Source organism: Leopardus geoffroyi, chromosome C2 (genome assembly GCF_018350155.1).
Source record: "Leopardus geoffroyi isolate Oge1 chromosome C2, O.geoffroyi_Oge1_pat1.0, whole genome shotgun sequence".
In the NCBI taxonomy this organism is placed as follows: Eukaryota; Metazoa; Chordata; class Mammalia; order Carnivora; family Felidae; genus Leopardus; species Leopardus geoffroyi.
The window spans coordinates 13,220,893-13,245,034 of NC_059333.1; the positions used below are offsets into that span (position 1 = coordinate 13,220,893).

Here is a 24,142-nt window from a genome sequence, read left to right on the forward strand (position 1 = left end):
TTGCCCGCGGCCCGCCGGCTCCGCTCGGCTCCCGCGCTCGCGGCTCCTCCTCCGCCGCCGCCGCCGCCGGCGCCGCCGCCGCCTCCTCCGGCCGCCCGGGCTCCTCCCGCCGCCGCCCTGGGCCCGGCCCCGCCCGGCCCGCGTCTCCCGCGCCCCGGGCCGCCGCCGCGCGCCGCGCGCAGACAATAGCCGGTGACGGGGTGTCGGGGACCCGCCCCCAAGAAGTTCTTCTTCGGAGGGTCGCCCGGGCCCCCGCCCGGGTCCCGTGCGGCGGCTGATGACAGTCGCCCCGCTAGCGCGCGCGCGAGGAGCCGGGCTGGCGGGGGGCGCGGTCGGGTACCGGGTCCCGGAGCCCGGGCGCCTCCGCAGCCTCCGCCCTGCCGCCGCCGGCTGGCCCGCGCGGGCTCGGGGCCGGCTCGTTCGTCCTAGCTGCGCGCCGGGGGAGCGCTCCCGCCCGAGAGCAGCGCGCAGCGGGCTGCAGGCGCCCTCTGGAAGGCAGCAGAAGAAAGCCCCATTCAGTTTGAATTTGCAGAAATTCAATCCGGTCGCGGGCGGCGGGAACAGATGCGAGCTCCGCTCCGCAGCCTGTGCACTTTCAAATCCCTCGTAGCCCCTCCTTCCCCCGCGCGCAACAGCCAAACTCGACCCTCGCTGGAGAGGGGAGGGCGCGGGGAGGGGAGCGGCGGAGTGGGCGGCGGAGGCACCTGAGCGCCAGACAGGGGGACCCCGCGCGGCCTCGCAGACGCGCGCTCCCGGGCCGCCGGAGTCGGGCTCCTCCGGCTGCGCCTCTCGCCCGGATTCTGGGCTTGGGCTTTCTGGACCTTTCGGCGATGAAATCCAACCCCCACCCCCAGCCGCACCCACCCGGGGCAGGAGGAAGGGAGGGCCGAGGGAGGGCTCTCGAAGCCAGTGGACTGGGGTTAGGTGCTAGGTGTCCAGTCCGGGGCCTGGCACACAGTAGGGCCCTGTGGACCCTGGATAGATGAGTCTGTCCGGGCTCGCGCGCAGACCCGATCGCTGGGTTGGAGGAGGAGCAGCCGCAACAATAATAGTGGCGGCCGCAACGTAGGAACCTGGGCGTTTGCTGCCTCTGCTTGTGCGTTTACACCTTTGCTTTCCATCGAAACGAAGCCGGTGATTGAAGGAGGAGGTGGATCCGCGCCCCCTGCTCCTGAAGGCTTTTGTTCTGTGCGCGCCGTGACTGGGCTCATCCCTCATAAACAAGTGCAGCTGCCCAGACGACTCTGATTTTCTCCAGCACCCCCAACGCCTTCCCGAACCAAACATGAGGAATCTCGGGAGGGAGAAGCTTGGGGGAGGGGGAGGTACGTGAAGGGAAGCGTTTACAAAATACTACCTGTTGAGCAGCCAGATAAAAGGCGCCGGCGTTTAATGCATACTTAACCCCTGGCATCGCATCAGAGTTGAAAGGAGGATTCGGTCCTAATCAAGTTCCTTAATTGACTCCTCGGTGAATGAGTGTGGCACGATCCCCGTCAGTGCTCTGATTTGGGGCGGGTGGGGCACAGCTGTCATTGATTCACTTGGGGGGTCCTCTGACCCATCTGAAAGGCAACGCCGAGAAACGCCTATTTTAAATAGATCTAATGTGGAACACGCTGTAGTCATCTACTCACAAGTTACGAGTCACCAGCCTCGTTAATGACTGAGCTTGTGTTTTCTGTCCGGCTTCTCATTGTCCCCGTTTTCCAATATTACATGTTTCTCGAATGTTTTTTCTTGCTATGCTTACAAGGCTGTGCCACCACCCTACCCCCCACAATTTCTGCAAAACCAGTCCAATCGCTTTAATGCCTCTTGACTCAACAAATTTGAGGACAGTTACATGGGGGGGGGGGGGGGGCGCTGTATGACCCGTGCTAGTGCATGCAAAGTAAAATGGCCAACAAATGTCTAGTGAATGAAGAATATAGAGCTCCCTTTGGGGTCATAACCATTCTGAATCACGTTTTGGAGTTTCCCCCAATGTTGTTTATTAATAAAGTATGATTTTTTTTTAATTTTAGGACATTGTATATGAAAATTTGGAGGTTCCTTTATTATGGTATAAGGCAAATTTCAGAGACAAAGTTATCTTCTTGGCCTTAAAAAAAAGTTAGCCTCAGGCACAAAAATGGTTGAAGATGTTTACAGTAGAGATTTTCTTTCCTTTTAATTATGCTCTCAGGGTAGAGGTCAGAAAAGGGGTGAAGAAGAGAGAAAATCCAGGGGCGCCTGGGCGACTCAGTTGGGTAAGCATCCGACTTCCACTCAGGCTATGATCTCACAGTTCGTGTGTTCGAGCCCAGGTCATGATCTCATGGTTTGTGAGTTTGAGCCCTGCATCGGGCTCTGTGCTGACAGCTCAGAGCCTGGAGCCTGCTTCGGATTCTGTGTCTCCCTCTCTCTCTCTCTCTGCCCCTCCCACACTCATGCTTGCTCTCTCTCTCTCTCTCTCTCTCAAAAATAAACATCAAAAAATTAAAAAAGAAAAAAGAAAAAAGAAAAAAAAAGAAGGGGTGCCTGGGTGGCTCAGTCGGTTAAGCGTCTGACTTCGGCTCAGGTCATGATCTCATGGTTCGTGGGTTCAAGCCCCATGTCGGGCTCTGTGCTGACAGCTCGGAGCCTGGAGCCTGCTTCTGATTCTGTGTATCCTTCTCCCTCTGCCCCTCCCCTGCTCACACTCTGTCTCTGTCTCTCAAAAATAAATAAATGTAAAAAGAAATAAGAAGAAGAAGAGAGAAAATCCAGGCCCATTAAATCTTTTTCAAGCCTGATGCCTGGGTTTGATTCAAGTTCACTGCTTATTCCATCAGCTGGGATGAATGCCAAAGAGAAGTCCAAATCCTACGCCTGCCTGAGCTTAGGAACTGGCATTTGAACTATAGGTCCTATTCTCTGAAGTGGTCTTGGTTAAAAAGGAAACACCCCAGAAATTCCTTTATGTAAAACAAATTAGTACCCCAAACAATCTATTGCTCTCATAGATGTGCAGAAAACATGCGGTTGAAAAGCAACCGTGCAGCATTGAAGATTCTCTATGAATTATCCTCAACTAGATTTCTCATCCTCCTGAGGGATCTCCCTGGGCACTTCATCCAGTGATTCAGTGATCTTCATCCAGAAGAGGGCTTCCTCACCTCTGCACCTCTCCTTATGCCAAACCCACCGCACCAGTCTGCTGCCGACCCATTTCTACCCAGCACAGACGTTCCCTGTCCCATGATACCCTACCAGGGGCTCATCACTGCTCCAACCTCTTTTACTATATATCACTCATTTCATACTTGTGTGTACTGCATTACTTACCACGAGTGTCTTTCTCCCCTCTTAGGCTTACTGAGAACAGGAGCTGTGCCTTAATTTATATTTTATTTGCCCCAGGGCACCTAACTCGGTGCCCAAGACGCAGTCCTTATTCAATAAATATTTGTTGCATAAATGAATGAAAGTAACCATTCGCTAATTCTCCAGTGAGTAGAGTTTCGTGGCTCCTGACAGCAAAACTCCATCTGTCCCGGGGAGGAACATTTCTAGTAAGTCTCTAAAAGCATTTGCAGTTAGATTGTTGGTTGCCGTTGAGAGGTCAACTGAAACCATTTGTCTTGCCAAAGATGAGCCAGTGAGTAACTTGGGTGAGTGACCCCTGTAAGAAACATGACCGATTACGGTGGCCTGGAAAGCCACGAAAAGCTTTGTCCCGTGGACTTGTACCAGCCGCTTCCTTCCTTCCCATCCCCTGCCTCCATATGGCTGGCGACTGTCTGTGTGCTCCCACAGAACACCAGCTAGGAGACCCAGCTGGAAGCAGTCAAAGACAATTAGAAGTAATCAGGCTGGCACGGCCAGGAAATGAAAGTTGGCTAGAGGGGGTTAGGCTGGCAGAAGCTGGCTGGTGACTGGAGAAGGAACCGAGAGTGAAGCAAAGACAGCAGGCACGAATAAACTCTGCCTGGAAGACATTTTGTGAGCTCTACTCGTTAATTCTCCCCCAACGAAGCTGCCAATAAATTCTAGAGGCAGGATTTGCACCCATGTCCCCAGAGTTCATGTCCGCCATTATTCTGTCACAACATCCAGGTGCTGAATGCGCCCCGTACAGGGCTGAGGAAGGAAGGATTCCTCAGAAATAAAAGCGTGTGTGGAAGCGGCCTAGTGTCATGCTGGAGAGCAAGCTGCCTGCCACACCCCACAATGAAGCACTTCTCTGGAAATGAATCGTGACTCACCCCCTCTCTGTGCCTCGGTTTCCCTCATCTGTAAAGCTGCGATATTAAGGAAGTACGAGGATTGAGTGAGATTGTGCACCCAAGGCCTTCAGCCTGGTGCCTGGCACTTATAAGCATCTAGTGACCATTATCAGTCCTCCTTTTGATACCTTTATTAATAGTACATTAACAATTAATTAATACTAATTAATTAATTAATAATTATTTTTAAATATTATTAATAAATATTATATACTATATTATTATATATGATATATAAATATAATATATTACATATATTTATATAATATTAATATTATTAATAATATTAATACATATTTAAAAATATTAATGATTAATGATTAATTAATAATTAATTAATACTACATTAATACATCTCAACACATGCGAGTCATGCGAGAATGCCCCAGAATTCCACCAACACAGTTGTCTCTGTTGCTGAGGAACTCAAAGCATTTTCTCCAGGTTGGACTTCTTCCCTGAATCCAGACTTGTGTAGCCAGTCTTCTTCATCTCACACGGCTGTCTGCTGGTATCTCAGACTGAACCTGGGCTCACCTCCCCACACACACACACAAACACACACACACACACACACTGATCCTTTCCTAGGGCTTCACCCCAATTGCTCCCTGAATCTAAGGTTCAGCCTTTGCTTCCTGTCCTTCCCGACCCTCAGCAAATCCTACGGGCTCTGCCTTCATGATACCCCCGCACCTGACCTCTTCTCACTACCCTCACCTCTGGCACCCCCTTCAAGCCGCCATTCTCTCTCCTCCCCTGACTGCCAACCTGTGCTCCCACACCAAAGCCAAAGCCATCTCTTAAAAATGGGAATCAGCTCACACCAGCTCCCCAGCCCAAATCCTTTAATGGGCCCCCACCACAAAAAGATCCCCTGAAGGGCTTATTCTGGGGCGGACCCTGCCTCCCCCTTCAGTGCCTGGCCTCCCAAGACCAGCTGCACCTCCCTCTCCCTCTTCCTTCAAGCCACCGAGCTCGTTTCCACTTCAGATCCTTTGTCCTTGCTGCTCCCTCCGCCAGCAACACGTTTCTTCTAGAACTTTGAATGGCCTGTCCCTCCCTTCACTCATGGCTCTGCTGTCTCGATCTGAGAGCCGTCCTCTTCCCCCACACCCTGTGCAATGCTTCCTCGAGCCATTCATCAGGAGCTACAGAAGAGCGCACATGAGCGTATGTGTTTACTGCCTCTCACTCCCTGCAGAACTTAAGGTCCACGAAGCCAGGACCTCTCTGAATCCCAACCCGCGTGCACACCTGGCATGTTGCGGGTGCTCAACACCCGATGATGTGTAATGTCATCTAACTCCTGATCCGCCCTGGGAGAGAGGAGAGAGCCCCTGGACTTTGGGTGGCATGGCGCCTGGAGCGTGATGGAGCATGGATGGCTCCAAGTCTGCCCTCCTATGGCTGCCTCTCAGCAGCACTGAGCTGATGTTCAGGACAAGGAGGGCCCATTCTTTGAACAAAGTGCTGATGGCCGCCCCTAGGAGAGCCAGCCTGTCACCCCGATTGGTTTCCATCAGTCCTGAAGAGCCAAAGGTCATGGCTATTTCAGTAAGAAAAAGGTGTCTCCCACCTCCCAGCCATAGGGGACCCAAGGCTTTAGGACTCTACATCTTGAGGTTTGCCTGCATCTTCCAAATTCCAGACAGAGGCTATTAAGAAGGAATGAAGGTTAGAATATTCTACAGGAAGAGGGCCTCACACGCAATCCCCTGGACCGTTTCTCCTTGCTTGAATTTCTTATCTTCTATAAAGTCACTACCAGCATCACTCCTGTGACCTACGAAGCGTCCTGCCCTATAAGGGACCCGAGCTCCTTGTCTTTTCACTTCTCTGACCTCACTTTCCCTGTTCAAGCTGCCCGGCCACACTGGCCGGCACGCTGCTCCCCACGGGTTACCGCAGTGGGCCCTTTACATGGTCATCAGTCCCCTGGAATACCGTTCCTGCAGATATCTGAAGACCGGGCTCCCTTACCACCTTTGCGTCTTCACTCAAGCGTCCCTACTCTGCAAACCTGTGCCTGACCTCTTCATTTACCATGCAAATTCCCCCCCCCAACTCCCTATTTTCCCTTCTCTGCTTTTTTTTTTTCTTCACAGCCCTTAACACCATGTGACAAAAGCTGTGTTTTCCCTTGCTTATTTTGCTGACGATCTGTCTTCCTTCCTAGGATGGAGGTTCCATGAGGGCTGGGATTTTTGTTAAGTGCTGTATGCACTTAGGAAGTACTCAGTACAGATTTGCTGTGGTTGAATGAATTTGTAATTCACAGGGTCTCCCGCTGCAGAGGAGAAGACTGTAATACACGAGAAAGTAGAAAAAAAGAAACACGACAAAACCGAGTTCCGCTGGAGAAAGCATGCGTCATAAAGACACACTTTAAAAAAATCAATATTCATGCCACAAAGATAAACCTCCATACCAAGCTCCACATTTGTATTATGGCAGGAAGGGAAAGGCTATTATTAGCACTAAAGTCTTGAAACTTATGGCCTCCATTTATGGGTGCTGCTGCCTGTCCATTTCTTGCTGGCGACTAGGCAGAACCAGGCAGCATTAAGTATCTCCAGTGGGACCCAGAGAAGGAGCACACTCAATGGGGCAACTCTAAAATGTATCCAGGGGGTGGGGAAGGGGTGAGAGGAAGAGCCCTCTGGAACTGAGAATAGTCACCAGTCACAAGAGGGGCATTGGGGCAGACTGATGGCAGAAGCCTGCTCTGGGCAGTCAGGTGGCCAGACGCAGCTGAGGAGAGGCAGGCGCCCCCTGCCGGTTGACTCGTCTCTGCTTTCGCTCCACGGACGGAGAGGAAGCCCAAAGGAACCACGGACAGAACACCAGTGTGGAAACCGGAACCTCCCTCACCAGCTGGCTCTGTGACCCTGAGCAGGGCGCTTCCCCCCTGCGATCGTCAGTTTTTCTCCATCTAATAGTTCCTGTCTGTCCTTCCTAGCCCCCAGGACAATTGCAGGGATAAAATAAGGCAAACACAGGTGAATGCGCCACAAAAACAGAGACTATCTTGGTTATTGTTGTCTTACGTCAAAATGGAAAGGTGTCTGGGACATAGATTAGAAAACAATAAATTTAAAAATCAGTAACGAACTAAACAGACAAATACATAAAGTGAAGAGTTGACAAGACGTGGCTGTTTAGCGCCCCTTCCTTTCAAGGGGGGAGGTTTTCTTGTGGTCCCTGGCATGGCTATAACTATCTTTATACTTTGTGCCCACTGTCTTAGGTCCAATCACATGCCCCTCCCTCAGACCTCCTTAACCCCGATCTTCCAATTTTTCTCTTTCCAGGCTTCTGATCAACTGGCCAACCCATTTGTTGCTGCCCATAGGTCTCTGTGTATAGAAAGATAGATGGATGGGTGATAGATATTCCCCATCTAGACCAGGTATAAGCAAGTGTACCACAGAAACTCCACCCACTAGAAGGAATTCACTTCTCTGCTGTCTTTAAGGCCAAGCTGCGGGCAGGCACAGTGTAGTCACTGTCTGTTTTTTGGCTTCTACCCACACACACCATCCAAGAGCCAAGCTCCTGCTTCTTCCTCCTCCATCAATGTGTCATAGGGGATTTCCCTTCCCAATGTAGCCGTAGGTGTGGACAGCGGGTTGTGCAAACAATGGTGCAGGTTATGGAGGTCTAAGCTGCCTGCTTATATAGCTTGCTTGGACCCTCCCCCCCCTCCCCCCCCACACCTACACATGTTCAGTTCTGGAGGCAGAACTTCTATCTTGCAGTGGAGGCTGCTGAGCCCAGGGGGTCTTATAACCTCATGACTCTGATAGAATCCAGCCTATGAATAGCAGTTCTGGAGGTATGGTCACTTGGTGTCCCATATACAGATGCTCTATCTGTCTCAGGGTCCAGTAGTGATGATGCACCAGGAGCCCCTTTTTGAAGAATGTGAAATTCCCCCACGGCAACTGCATGGCCTCGCTCCAGAATCCGAGACGTCTGCTTTATGATTCTCCCATTGGGACTTATTGTCAAATGCACGTAGTGGTCTTTTCTCACCACTGATGTCTCTAGTAACTTGGGGGTCTGCTGGCTTGTATGGTCTATGCAAGCAGGGACACTTGCACTGCAGCTTGGATCTCCTCCAGAGCCCTCGCTCTGGGCCTAGCAGCTGGCAGCCTTCTGTGTAACCCAGTCTGTGGGTCAGAAGAATATTCCTGGGTATGGAATATGCCACCTCCAGGAATTATAGGACCTACAAGCATTGTGCTTCCTTCTTTGTCGTGGGAGGTGTGAGGTGCAATCATGCGTCCTTTATTACAGAGGGCACACTCCAGCTGGCCTCAGACCACTGGATTCCTACAGTGTAGGGGCTTAAAACAGCAATAGATATTCATTATCTTACAGAGTTTCCATGGATAAGGAACTTGGGAGTCACTTATCTGGGAGATTCTGGCTCAGGGTTTCTCATTAGGTTGCAGTCAAGATATGGGCTGGGGCTACAGTCATCTGAAGGCTTGACTGGGGCTGGAAGATCCTATTCCAGGATGCATGGCTGGGAAGTTCATGCCGGCTGTAGCAGGTAGTTTCAGGTCCTTGTCACATAGGACCTCTCCAAAGGGTAGTTTGACTATCCTCATGACAAAGCAGTTGGCTTCCCGCATATGCAGTGATATTTAAGAAAGGGCGAGGTGGAGGGGCTCCTGGGTGGCTCAGTCAGTTAAGCGTCTGACTTTGGCTCAGGTCATGATCTCACGGTTTGTGAGTTCGAGCCTCTATGCTGACAGCTCAGAGCCTGGAGCCTGCTTCGGATTCTGTGTCTCCCCCTCTCTCTGCCCCTCCCCTGCTTGTGCTGTCTCTCTTTCTCTCAGAAATAAATAAACATTTTTTAAAAAATGTCTTTTTAAAGAAAGGACAAGGTAGAAGCCTCAATATCATCTTCCCTCTTTTATTGTTTTAGTTGACAGTTTAAAATTACATGTATTTAAGGAATACAACTTGATGGTTTTATATATTAAACACTGACATATTCACCACAATCAAGTCAATGAACATGTCCATCACCACACCTACTTGCCTTCCTTGTGCCTGTGGTTGAGAACGCTTATGATCTTCCCATGTAGCAACTTTCAAGTCTATGATACAATATTGTTAACTATAGTCACATTGTAGTACATTAGATCTCCAGAACTTCCTTATCTTAAATAACTGAAACTTTATACCCCTTGACCAACTTCTCCCCATATTCCCTTCCCCCAACCCCTGGTAACTACCATTTTACTCGGTTTCTTTGAGAGTGGCTATTTTATTTTATTTTTAATGTTTATTTATTTTTGAGAGAGAGACAGAGAGACAGAGCATGTGTGGGGGAGGGGCTGAGAGAGAGGGAGACACAGAACCTGAAGCAGGCTCCAGGCTCTGAGCTGTCAGCACAGATCTTGACCTGGGTCAAACTCACAGACCACAAGTTCATGACCTGAGCTGAAGTCGGATACTTAACTGACTGAGCCACCCGGGTGCCCGAAGATTGGCAATTTTAGATTCCACATGTAAATGACAGCATGGAAAATCTGTCTTTCTGCATCGAGCTGATTTTACTTCGCATAATGTCTTCCAGGCCCACCTATGTGGTTGCAAATGGCAAGATTTCTTTTTTCTTTCTTTCTTTCTTTTCTTAATGGCTGAATAACATTCCACTGCATATATACACTTCCTTTTTTTTTTTTTTTTTTTTTTTTTTTCATTCATCTGTGGACATTTAGGTTGTTTCCATATCTTGGCTCTTGTGAGTCCTGTTGAAATGAGCACAGAAGTGCAGAGATGAGTTTCCCTCTTCTCCGCCTCCTTTCCAACTTTGGTTATCTTTTGTCTTTCTGAAACTAGCCATTCTACCAGGTAGGAGGTGGTATCTTATTGTGGCTTCAAGTTGCAGTTCCTTGATGACGAGTGAGGCTGAGCACCTTTTCGTGTACCTGTTGGCCATTGTGTGATTTATTTTGAGAAATGTCTAATCAGGTCCTTTGCTCATTTGTAAATCAGGTTGTCTGTTCCTTTGCTATTGGGTTGCATGAGTTCTCGTACATTTTGAAGACTCATCCCTTCTCAGGTACATAAACCATATTTTCTCCCATTCCGTAGATTGCCTTTTCATTTTGTTGATTGTTTCTTTTGTTGGGCAGAAGCTTTTTAGTTTGGTGTGGTCCCATTTGCCTATTTTTGCTTTGGTTGCTTATGCCTTTGATGTCAGATCCCCCCCCCCCCCAAATAATAATAATGACTGCCCAGCTTGTTAGGCCCAATATCCCAAGAGAGTGCTCCCAAGTTGATAAGCTCTTCCTTATCCATCTTTATGTTCCACTCTCCCTGATCCAGAACCTGTGAATCCAGTTCCTTCCATTCTGTTTTTGGCTTCAGCCAACACATGTTGGCTAAGTCCTACAGCTTCTTCAACATATGGTCACATTGCTTCCTTATTCAGACCAGGCCTTCACCGGCTGTGTTAGGTTGTGACTTAACCCTAGCGGCTGGCCTCTTGGCCAGGAAGGGAGATTGGATTAGGCTTTGCATCATCCTCCAGCAAGGGGGCTGTCCTAGCCCTAGGCAGGGAGATGAGACTATGAGTTCTCCGGTGCCCAAGAAAAATGCAAACACTAAGTGCTGTCTTTAGATCAAAAGCATAAAATTCAAAGCAACAACTAATCTCAAAAGAGAAACAATAAAAAAATAGGTGCATCGACACTTGCACAAACAAATCTAAATGCACAACAGCCAATTCAGAGTCCAGACTTGCAGCAAAACACGTATTAAAGATTTCAATGAGGTCTACCTTATTTACAGCCTGAAGTATAGCTTTTCAGTGATAACACTACATAGTACAAAAGAAAATAGTGGTGACTGGCCAATGGTCTGCGTCTGCCCTTAAGAGAATGTTGAAGACTACTGAGGAAGAAAAATCCAGGCACCAAGGTAAAACCAAAAACTCAATGGAAATACTCTGAGAGGAGATACTGGGCATTCCGCCCCCCCCCCCCCGCCCCATTTAATCCTCAGGAAAAAGAAATGTGAGAAGGAGCTGTCATTCATGAGCTGAGAGAGTGGAGTAGTTCTATTTCAATTTATTTATGCCGTACATGAGTTCCTGGGCTTCCTGGAATTTTAATTAAGAATAAAGATATTTTAGGGGTGCCTGAGTGGCTCAGTCAGTTAAGCATCTGACTTGGGCCCAGGTCATGATCTCGCGGTTAGTGAGTTTGAGCCCCGCGTTAGGCTCTGTGCTGACAGCTCAGAGCCTGGAGCCTGTTTCAGATTCTGTGTCTCCCTCTCTCTCACTTCCTCCCCTGCTTGCACTCTGTCTCATGCTCTCTCTCTAAAATAAATAAATATTTTAAAAAAATATTTTTAAAGCATAAAGATATTTTAGAAATATTTTTCATAATTTTTGCAATCTCTAAACAGGATCAGACAACTATCATGTGGACCTGAAACTTGGTGTAGGGACTATGGAAACGTGTGGAACTTCTCACAGGCAGCTGGAGAGACACTTGAGTTGCCATGTTTCATGGCATCTGAGTTATGGATATAAACCATCATCATTATGAGGGTGAGTGAACTTCTTTGCCAAGGGACTTCTGGATCCTATAAAAATGACAGGAAATAGTACAAACACTCCTAAGTATCCATGGTTATCCTTCAGAGCCCAAACATCCCAGAATCCCTGTTGACCTCACCCAGCTAGGACACCTTGTTACAAATGCATACTCCTTGAGTTATTCTAGTCCCAAAGTCCTAGCTGATACAAAGTACAAATGTTTCGGTATAACAGAAATTTGGTTGGTCTGACTAAAAAAAAAAAAAAAAAAAAAAATATTGCCTCAATCAGTTGAATGAATTTACATGAACTAATTTGAACTAATTTGAAAAAAAAAAAAATATTTAAAAAAAAAGATCTTCGGGGCCCCTGTGTGGCTCAGTCGGCTAAGCGTCTGACTTCAGCTCAGTTCATGATCTCGCAGTTTGTGAGTTCAAGCCCCACGTCGGGGTCTGTGCTGACAGCTGAGAGCCTAGAGCCTGCTTTGGATTCTGTGTCTCCCTCTCTCTCTGCCCCTCCCCCGCTCATGCTCTGTCTCTCTGTTTCTCAATAATAAATAAAGATTTAAAAAAAATTTTTAAAGATCTTCAATCATTAGTTATTTTACCTTTTTAAACTCAATGTATACCCCTTAATGCACAAATTTTCACCTTCTTTCCAGAATCAGAGAAGTAACTGGGAGAAAGTGCCAATTCCTCTAAGGTACCGGTCAGGAAAATGAGAAAGCAAGATGTGAGCTCATAGTCACAAACTCACTCATAGAAAACTGTGGCTGAACCAAGATTCCAACTACACCAAAGGATTCCTCATGATATCAAAAATCACGTAACTAACACAAAAGAGGACACGCTAGAAGGGCAAGAATTTAGAAGGACATAGTAGGAAACCCCAGCTGAACAAAGATCTCAATACTGTTCATTAGAGGCTGGCATCGAGAATAGTGACAAGATCATTGAAAATTTGAAACCCTGCTACAGAGTAGTCATCTGCTGCTCTTATAATACTGCCAAAGAGAAAGAATACAGATCATCTCAATGGATGCAAAAAAAAAAAAAAGCATTTGACAAAATTCATGACAAAAGGTTCCAATAAACTGGGTCTAGAGGTAGCATACCTCACCATAAGAAACGCCATGTATAATAAGCCCACAGCTGACATCATACTCAACAATGAGAAACTGAAGCCTTTTCCTTTAAGATCAGGAACAGGACGAAAGTCTCCACTTTCAGCATGGTACTTACTAGAAAGAGTAATAAGAAAGAGAGGAAGAAAGAAAGAAAGACAGAGAGAGAAGAAGAAAGAAAGAAAGAAAGAAAGAAAGAAAGAGAAGAAAGAAGGAAAGAAAGAAAGAAAGAAAGAAAGAAAGAAAGAAAGAAAGAAAGAAAGAAAGAAAGAAAGAAAGAAGGAAAAAAGAAAGGAAGGAAGGAAGGAAGGAAGGAAGGAAGAGGGAGGGAGGGAGAGAGAGAGAGAGATCCAAACCAGAAAGTAAGAAGTAAAACTGCCTCTATTTGCAGACGACTATATAAAGATGGCATACTATATATAGAAAACCCTAAAGGCTCCACTGAAAACTGTTAGAACTAATAAAAAATTCAATACAGTCATAGGATGCAAAATCAATGTATAAAAATCAGTTGTTTTTATACACTAACAGCAAACTGTCAGAAAGAGAAATTAAGAAAACAATCCCATTTACGATTGCATCAAAAAACAAAAAACAAAAAAACCCTAGGAATAAACTTAACCAGAGGTGAAATATTTGTACACTGGAAACTTTAAGGTATTGATGGAAGAAATTGAAGAAGACATAAATAAATGAAAAGATATTTCATGCTCATGGACTGGAAGAATTAATATTGTTAAAATGCCCATACTCCCAACACAATATACAGATTCAACACAAGCCCTATCGAAATTCCAATGGTATTTTTCACAGAAAAAGAAAAAAATTTTAAATTTGTATGGAACCACAGAAGACCATAAATAGCTCAAGTAATCTTGACAAAGAGAAATAGAGCTGAAAGAATCATGCTCTCTGTATTCAAAGTATATTACAAAGCTCTGGTAATCAAAACAGTATGGTATTGGCATAAAAACAGACACATCTGTCAGTGGAAGAAAACTGAGGGCCCAGACATAAACCCACACATTTATGATCAATTAATTTATGACAAAGGTGGCAAGAATATAAAATGGGGAAAGGATAGTCTCTTCAATAAATGGTGTTGGGAAATCTGCACAGATTGTGTCTACGCACCAAGAATGCAACTGGACCACAATCTTACACCATACGCAAAAATCAACTCAAAATGGAATTAAGTCTTGAAGATAAGAAACCATAAAAGTCCTGGAAGAAAAGATAGGCAGTGAGGTCCTGGATAACAACATCTTGACAACGATTTTTTGGATGTGATACTAAGAACAAAAGCAATGAAAGCAAAAATAGATAATTAGGACTACATCAAACTAAAAACAGGTTTTATACAGCAAAGGAAACCATCAACAAAAATAAAAAGACAACCTAAAGAATGGGAAAAATATTTGCCAACAATATAATAGATAAGGGGCTAATATCCAAAGTATATAAAAAACATGTGCAACTGAATAACAAAACAAAACAAAAAACATGGCTGACTTTAAAATGAGCAGAGGAACTGAATGAATGTTTTTTGAAAGAAATATACAAATGGCCGGCAGGTACATAAAAAGATGCTCAACATCACTAATCATCAGGAAACACAAATCAAAACTACAATGAGATATCAACTCACCCCTGTTAGAAATGGTTATCATCAGGGATCTTGGGTGGTTCAGTCAGTTGGGCATCTGACTCTTGGTTTCAGCTCATGTCATGATCTCATGGTTCATGAGTTCAAGCCCACGTGGGGCTCTGCTCTGACAGTGCAGAGCTTGCTGGGGATTCTCTCTCTTCCTCTCTCTCTCTTCCTCGCTCCACTCATGCACATTCTCTCTCTGTGTCTCTCAAAATAAATAAATAAACTTTTAAAAAAGAAATGGTTATCATCCAAAAGTCACAGGATGACAAATGTTGGCAAAGATTTGGAGAAAAAGGACCTTGTACACTGTTGATGGAACTGTGAATTGGCACAGCCACTATGAAAAATAGTATGGAGCCTCCTCAAAAAATTAAAACTAGAACTACCTTATGACCCAGCAAATCTACCTCTGACGTTATATCTGAAGGAAATGAAATAATTATCTTAAGAGATATCTGTACTCTCATGTTCATTGCAGCATCACTTACAATACCTAAGACATAGAAACAACCTAAGTGTCCATCCACAGATGAATGAATAAAAATGAGATTATATATTATATGTATCATTTTATACAATGATGGGGGCCTGGGTGGCTCAGTCAGTTAAGTGTCTGACTCTTGATTTCACCTCAGGTCATGATCTCACGGTTCGTTAGATCAAGCCCTGTGTTCAGCTTCAGATTCTGTCTCTGTCCCCTTCTCTCTCTGCCCCTCCCACACACTCTCACTCTCTCTTTCTCCCTCAATATAAATAAACTTAAAAAAAAATTCTCATAACAATCAGAAAAACTAAAAGGCAACCAACAGAATGGGAGAAAATATTTGCAAATGACATATCAGATAAAGGGTTAGTATCCAAAATCTATAAAGAACTTACGAAACTCAACACCCAAAAAGCAAATAATCCAGTGAAGAAATGGGCACAAGACATGAATAGACACTTCTCCAAAGAAGACATCCAGATGGCCAACCGACACATGAAAAAATGCTCAACATCACTCATCATCAGGGAAATCCAAATCAAAACCACACTGAGATACCACCTCATGCCTGTCAGAATGGCTAACATGAACAACTCAGGCAACAACAGATGTTGGCAAGGATGTGGAGAAAGAGGATCTCTTTTGCATTGTTGGTGGCAATGCAAGCTGGTGCAGCCACTCTGGAAAACAGTATGGAGGTTCCTCAAAAAACTAAAAATAGAACTACCCTACGACCCAGCAATTGCACTACTAGGCATTGATCCAAGGGATACAGGTGTGCTGTTTCAAAGGGACACGTGTACCCCCATGTTTATAGCAGCACTATTGACAATAGCCAAAGTATGGAAAGAGCCCGAATGTCCATCAATGAATGAATGGATAAAGAAGATGTGGTATATATATATGTATATATATATATATATATACACACACACACACACACACAATGGAGTATTACTCGGCAATCCAAAAGGATGAAATCTTGCCATTTGCAACTACGTGGATGGAACTGGAGGGGATTATGCTAAGTGAAATTAGTCAGTCAGAGAAAGACAAAAATCCTATAACTTCACTCATATGAGGACTTTAAGAGACAAAACAGATGAACATAAGGGAAGGGAAACAAAAAGAATATAAAAACAGGGAGGGGGCAAAACACAAGAGACTCATAAATATGGAGAACAAACTGAGGGTTGCTGGAGGGGTTGTGGGAGGGGGGATGGGCTAAGTGGGGGAGGGGCACTAAGGAATCTACTCCTGAAATCATTGTTGCCCTATATGCTAACTAATTTGGATGTAAATTTAAAAAAATAAAAAATTAAATTAAAAAAAAAATTTTAAAAACTAAAAAAAAAATTCTCATTACTAGAAAAAAAAGTCACTACCTGTATATGAAGTAGTGGATATTAACTAAACTTGTTGTGGTAACCATTTCACAATACCTACATATGTCAAATCGTTATATTGTACACCTTAAACTAAGACAATGTTATATGTCAATTACATTTCAATAGAACTGGGCAAAAAGAAAATTACTATAAATCATTTTATATTTAATATAAAGACTTGGAGCCTTTAGTATTTTATGCCACCAATCTCATTTGCTCTAAGGAAGATAGAGAGACATGCAAACAGATAGATGTGTGTTTTAGAGGCCATCTTCCCGATACGTTAAAGAAGTTAGACATCACACTGGCTAAGCTATGAAACCAACTGATTCATAGAATGTGCAAATTTTAAGCATGTAGAACTTAAAAAACCACTTTAGGGAGAGCTTGATTACACATAGATCATAAATTGTAACTGCAGCTATAGCCACCTAAGATATATGAGATATGATACGATACGATGATATGATACAATACGTGACAACATACTTCTTTACTCTGAAACTTTAGTGAGACTATAAAAACTAGATTATGTATCAGTATAACACCCGCCATTAATATAACTAAGGGTGTGCAAAAATGAAAGAAACTGGATGATCCCCAACAAGATTAAAACTCACGGACTACTCTCGTGTTGTAAGGAATAAAGTGTCAAGACCACTGTCATGAAACTAAAAACTTGAATTTTCTCTTAGTGTACATCTAGACTCTGGGGTCTTGTTCAAACAAGTTTACAAGTCATGGATAATGTGTAACAGTCACGCCTCTCACCGTGCAATTTTCTTTGCTCCTTAGAACTGAGATGAATTGGTTTGCAATGGGATTCAATTACTGGGGACACACTCCATTTTAAATCCGAACATTTTTGCAAAGATGTGATAGTTTTAGACAACCTCCTGGTGTTTCTTTTCAGAAGCACTTCTGATTTTATTGCAATATCAACTATAAAAAAAAAGCCCTAAATATAAACATTTAAAAACAGAAGAAAATACATTTATGCTTTATTGTTTTAAAGAAAATAAATGCATGTCAAAACTCGCTATAAGACTTTTGTTGAATGTTCAGTTTTGATTCCTCAAAAGCGAGAAAATCATGGTGTTTGAATATATTTCCGAGATCTTGGAAACACACATCCCTTTTGACCCAGAAATTTTACTTCTAGGAATTTGTCCTTGAAAGAATTTGTAGAAAAGAGTTCAAAGACATGCACACAAATATGTTTATTGCAGTATTTACTTTATCGCAAAGTACTGGGGAAAATCCAATTGCCTAATGCCAGCAGATCAAATAAATAAAATACGGTGCTTCCAAAAACGTGCAACTACAGAGCCCTATTTTGGACTGGAAGAAAACCTGGGGACGTGGGAAAGTCATAATGTTAAGTGGAAAATATTATAATGCTAATGGCACTTACAGAAGTAATCATTGAGCAAAAAGAATATAGACAGTCCATGTGTTGAGAAAATATTTTTTTTTAATTTTTTTTCTCAACGTTTATTTATTTTTGGGACAGAGAGAGACAGAGCATGAACGGGGGAGGGGCAGAGAGAGAGGGAGACACAGAATCGGAAACAGGCTCCAGGCTCTGAGCCATCAGCCCAGAGCCCGACGCAGGGCTCGAACTCACAGACCGCGAGATCGTGACCTGGCTGAAGTCGGACGCTTAACCGACTGCGCCACCCAGGCGCCCTGAGAAAATATTTTAATAGCAATTATCTCTAGGGAGTAGAATAAGTAACATTTATTTTGTTTGCCTTAGGCTTTTCTGTGCATGCAATCAACAAACATTTCTTGAGTATCTTCTATGCACTAGGAACCACGTTAGGTGCCGAGCATGTGAGATAGTGTGAACATTATCACCTGAAATTTTTTTTCCAGTGTTGTTGAAACACACTGGAAATAGACCTTTGTGCAAGTTTAAAGTACAACGTGGTGATTTGGTATATATATAATAGTGAAATAATTAACACAATAAGGCTAGTTAGCGCATCTATTATTTCACACAGTTACTCTGGGTGGGGGGGAAGCGGGGCAAGGACACTTCAGATGGATTCTTTTAGCAAATTTCAAGTATACAATACAGTATTGTTAATTAGAGTCACCACGCTGTGCATTAGGTCCCCAGAACTTGTTCTCTTATAACTGGAAGTTTGCATGCTTTGACCATCACCACGCACTTCTCCCAACCCTCAACCCCTGGAACCACCGATGTACTCTATGTTTCAACGCTTTTGGATTTTTTTCTGATTCCACAATAAGTGAGATACAGCATTTTCTTTCTCCGTATGACTTATTTCACTTAGCATAGTGCTCATCCGGTCCATCATGTTGTCCCCAAATGGCAGAATTTCCTTCTTTTTTATGGCTGAATAATATTCTAGTGTATACGCCACATATTTTTTTCATCAATTTTTTAAAATCTTCTCTGATTGAGAGATCTGTGCTCTCTCCTCTTGAATCTGAGTCCAAGATGGTTGCCACCACTGGAGTACGACAGAGGTGATACGCTGTGGCTTTTGAAATTAGGTCATAACAGGCCAAGCCACTTCTGCCTGGCTCTCTCTGAAGCCTCACTGTCCAAACACAGCCCTCGAAAACTCCCTTTATGAACCCATCCTATCAGACACCCTAAGAGACACCCAGGTCCCATGGAAGGCCGTGCCTAGGTGCTGCTGGCAAAGTCTCAGCTGCGTGCAAACCTCAGCCAGCCCAGCCCAGGAGCCAGGCAGATGAGTACAGGAGCCCTCTGATAAAGAGCTCCTGCAGACTTAACCCTTCCAACCCCTGGCCTTGAGTCCTGCGAACTGAGCCCAACACTTGCTGGAGTAGAGAACCCGCATCCTCATGATGCTGTTTCCAAATTCCTCCCCCACACAATGTGTGAGCACAATAAAATGATTGCTGTGTAATTCACTTTGTTTGTTACAGCAAAGATAACCAGAACAGCATGTAACAGTGAATGATATGCCCTGGTAGACAAGGTAGATAACAAAAAAGATACCAAGCGAGACAGTTACAGATGATCGCAGTGATGGAGAAAATAGAAGGCTATGGGTTTTCTCCATTGCATTCATCACTATCTGCTGTACTGTATAATTTATTTTGCCTATTTATCTGGTCTATTTATTCATCAAAATTCTGCAGAGAAACAGAACAAATAGGGTGTGGTGTTTGTGTGTGTGTGCACAGAAAGAGAGAGGTGTATTTTAAGGAATTGGCTCACATGATTATGGAGGCATTGGCAACCCCAACATCTGCAGCAGGCTGGAGGTAGACTTCTTTCTTCTGCGGCCGTGGTCAGTCTCTTCTCTTCAGTCTCTTCAACTGATTGGGTGAGGCCTACCGGCACGGTGGGGGATAATCTGCATTACTCAAAGCCTACAGATCTACTTGTTAATCACACCTGAAAAATACTTTCATGGCAACATCTAGACTGGTGTTGGATCCAAAAATCTGGGCACCATGGCTTAACCAAGTTGGCACACAAAATTGACCATCACAGGGGTGCGTGAGTGTCTCACTCGGTTGAGCATCTGAAGCTTGATTTCAGCTCAGGTCATGATCCCAGGGGTGTGGGATCAAGCCCCTCATGCTTAGGATTCTCTCTCTTCCTCTGCCCCTCACCTCTGCCTGCAGTCTCTCTCTCTCTCTCTAAAATAATAATTAAAAAAAAATTAACAATCACATCTGTTGTTTGACCCTCACCCCTAGAAAAGTAACATCCCTGTGGGCAGCTATTCTTATCTGTTGGATCCACTGTTCCGACACATAGAACATGCCTGGCACATCGTGGACACTTATTGGATATTTGTGGAATCACGAAGCAAGCGTGTGAATTGACTAGGACAGTCACTTTATTGGGGTGTGGAGGGGAGACCTCTCAGAGGAGGCAATTTATCTGGACCAAGACCCAAAGACTGAGAAGGAGTAAGTCACGTGAAGAGCCTTGAAGACAAAGAGACCACGACTGCCACAGCACAGAGGTGGGAGCGAGCACATTCACAGAAGGAAGGTGCTCCCTGTGGCTGGAGCCCTGGGAACAAGGGCAATGAGAGATGGTGATGGAGAGAGAGCAGAAGGTGGCCATTAGAGCCTTGCAGCCAAGGCAGCTTTGCACAAGTTCGAGAAAAGCACCTTCCGCTGGGGGTGGAGGTTCACCCAGCGGGCAGGACACAAAACAGGTCAAGTGGGATGTCAGTCCCCAGACCACGTCGGCCACGCATCCCAAGCAGGACCCTCACTGCCCAACTGTACCCCATGGCTTTGCTCATAGCTCATCATAAGGAGCCTGGACTTTGTTCTTAGGACCAACGGGAGTGACGAGTTTTGACCCACACTTTGACAATGCGAGTCTGGCTTTTCGGAAACGGGCAGAAGCGGGAAGGCCCTAAAAAGGCTCCTGTGCAGATGAGTGAGTGACAAAGGCCCCTGGGGGGAGTGGCATGGACACAGAGTGGCGGGAGGGGAAGAGATTTGACATCTACTTTGGGAATCGGGCTGACGGGACTTCATGAGAGATGCGGTGTGGGCAAGACAACAGGAGAGGGGAGAGGGGCAGAAACGGAAAATGGTCAGCAGTGGCCCTGAGTGTGGGGCTCTGGCAGCTGGGCAGGGGTGGGGGGTGCCTGACCACCACCGGCCAGCCTGGTGAGGAGCACGGTGTCTGGTGGAGGGTAGCATGCACAGTTGGGTACAGAGATCAGGAGCTCCATCAGACATCAGGGGGATGTAAGTAGGCTTTTGGACATGCAAACCCAGAGCTCAGAAGAGAAGACTGGAAGATGATGTAAATTGGGGGGGGGGGGGGGGGGATAAATATCATCGTCTAAAATATAAAAGTGCGTCACATTGAAGTTCCTTGCCATTAGAAACAGTTGGCACACCGGGAAGGGAAAATGGAAGATAAATCCATGAAGGGAGGATCGTCAATTAAAGGGTGGGGAGAGCTGAGGGAAAGTCCCAGGAAGGGAAGGGAAGCCCGCTGGGGCTGGGGAAAGAGGGGACAGTTCTCAGCCTGGGACTTGGAGGAACAAGAACACGGACGGATGTCATCAAGCCGTGGCCTGAGGCGGACAACTGCAGCCCTTTCATCAACAGCACCCACCAGGGAGGCAGCTGGGGGGCAAAGTCTCCCCTCCTCTCTCTCCGTGGCCCCTGGGGCCTCCTGATGCCCAAACCCAATGGGAATCCAGAGGGCAAGGAGCCGGGCGGTGTCCTTCGAGAAGCCCCAAGGAGGGTGGAGAATGCTGAGGGCAGCCCTGGTGGGGAAGGGAAGGGGACCACGCAGGGTAGCCACCTCCGCTCGCCCCAGAGAGCAGCCAGCTCGCCACGGCACTCTTGAGCTTGAGGTTTCCCTGGCTCAAGTCAAACACCTGCCTGCCGGGTCCCTCCATCTGTGGGATATACAGAGCAAGCTGAGTGGTCCCACGGGAGCCCCTAGAGGAGTGCGCCTCCCATCACCCTTAAAGCGGGGAGAGATTCCAAATTCACCGACCTTCTCTAGGAAAATCCTCCTGCTGCCGCAATCTTACTTCTTTACAGACCCGATATTTTTGAGACACTCGGGGTCACAAAACCTAGCTTGAGTCACCCTTCTGCCACCCCTTTGTGGCATTCCCACGCGGTACCTGAGATGTGGAAACTGCTCTCTTCAGAAGCCAGCTAAAATAAGACAAAATTGTTGCATTATCACCTCCTGTCACCTATGTATAGGTGGAATTCTTTTTTTTTTTTTCAACGTTTATTTTTTTTTTTTGAGAGATGGAGACAGAAACAGAGCATGAGCAGGGGAGGGGCAGAGAGAAGGGGAGACACAGAATCCAAAGCAGGGTCCAGGCTTCGAGCTGTCAGCACAGAGCCCGACATGGGGGGCTCGAACCCACGAACTGTGAGATCATGACCTAAGCGGAAGTCAGACACTTAACCGACTGAGCCCCCCAGGCGCCCCTGGAATTTAACATTTGACACAGTGGGTGTTTAAATCAGGAGGGAAAGGGCTGGCCATTTAAGAAATGGGGATAGGACACAAGGTTATCACTTGAAGGGGGAAAAAAAAAACTAAACTAAATCCCCACTTAAATTGCGTCAGGAGTAAAACCCTATTTTTAAAGTGTTAGCTGTAAATGGAAGATAATATGTTCATCTTCAGCATTCTTAAGAGACAAAAAGCAAAAACCACCACCACCAAAAAAAAGATAAATGTGACCCCATCTGTGGAGGTTGTGAGAATGTGTCTCACAGACGTCCAGTTATGGGGAAGCATGAATGACCCAGGGCCCTGCTTGCTAAGCTCTGCAACCCATCACACATGGAGCTGAGGCCACCCTTCCCGAGGCCTGTTCTTGGGCAGTGACTGAGCACAGTGGGGACACTAAGGCAGCCAATTCCTGGGAGCAGGGCTGGCTTCATGGGACCCCACACTCAGAAAGATCCGTGCTTGGTTTAGTGATCGGTGGTTAACCACTTGTTAACAAGGGCCCCTGCATATTCGTTTCAGCCTGGGCCCCACAAATCATGTAGCTGGTCCTGCCTGGCAGACAGGTGACCCCCCCCCCCCCCACCGCCCAAATGGGCTTGAGGACTACTTGGCATCCTTGCAGAGCCTTCATAAGCTGCAAATCGGTCTGGGACACTCCCACCCAACCTTTCCTCCCTTCTCTCAAGGTCTGCAAGCTCTCCCAAATTTTGGCTGGTCTCTCTCCCCATTTTCTCACAGTCATTTGCCCTAATAAAATCCTTGCACGCTTACGCCCCTTTCAATGTCTGCTTCTTGGAGGACCCAGGCTAGCTTCGCGGGTGGCCAGAAGAGGTCAGACAGCACAGACGGAAAGTGGGAATCTGTGACTCCCCCACCTGCCACCTGGTGGGCAGAGAGGATGCCCTCTGGGTTGGTAGGTGGGGGAAGGACAGTCCTGCCTCAAGGTAGCAACCCGCTTGCTAGATTTCACCAGTGGTAGCCTGGAAAAATGTCCCAGTGGAAGAAGCTTCTGTAACAGGTGCAATGATGTGGGCATTTTTAAGAATCTGGGGGACAAAACCTACAGAGAGAGCAGCGTTGGCTAAGTGACTCTAAGTCATGCTGGCGCCCCGCAGAAGGAAATGGATAGCTGGTCACCAGCAGCAAATGGCAGGTGGCAGGAGCCAGAGGGCTTTGGTGCGCGTTCACAGAGAGGCTCCTATCAGCTACAAAGGAAGGACGGACACAGGCCCGCAGCAGGCTAAGACCTAATTCTGCAGAGACGTTTGAATGCTCAGCTGAGGCAGGTATGTTATGCAAAATCCAAGACCCAGATGGATACAACCCAGCCTGCAGAATAAAGCCAAACAGAAATAAGGAGAGACGGGGAGACAGAGACAAAGGCCACACATTATTGCGTGAGCTCCTGCATCCAGCCATACCTGAGACCAAATCCACCCTGGACTTTTCAGCTTTGAGAACCAGTATTAGTCCCTTTGGCTGAAGATGACTTGAGTCAAATTTCAATCACTTGCACTATGAGTCCAATCACAGCTTTCTCTTTGCACCGAGATACATGTTCCCTCTGTGTAGTCCAGCTACAGCAAAAATTTCTATATGCTTTCCTTCGTGCTTTTGCACAAAAGGGGAAAAATCATAGATTCACAGAGAACATGACTCCATAAGTTGGTCTTGGTTCAATCAAGAAAATCCTCTTGGT

General features: G+C 46.0%; 1 long non-coding RNA gene across 1 annotated transcript; it reads right to left on the bottom strand.

Annotated features, from left to right (window-relative positions):
- Positions 1-18,156: 18,156 nt before the first annotated feature.
- Positions 18,157-20,053, bottom strand: LOC123575908. Its single transcript, XR_006701078.1, has 2 exons — positions 19,468-20,053; positions 18,157-19,165 (listed from the first exon to the last, which is right to left on the bottom strand). It is a non-coding gene; the product is annotated as an uncharacterized LOC123575908 (long non-coding RNA).
- Positions 20,054-24,142: the final 4,089 nt, after the last annotated feature.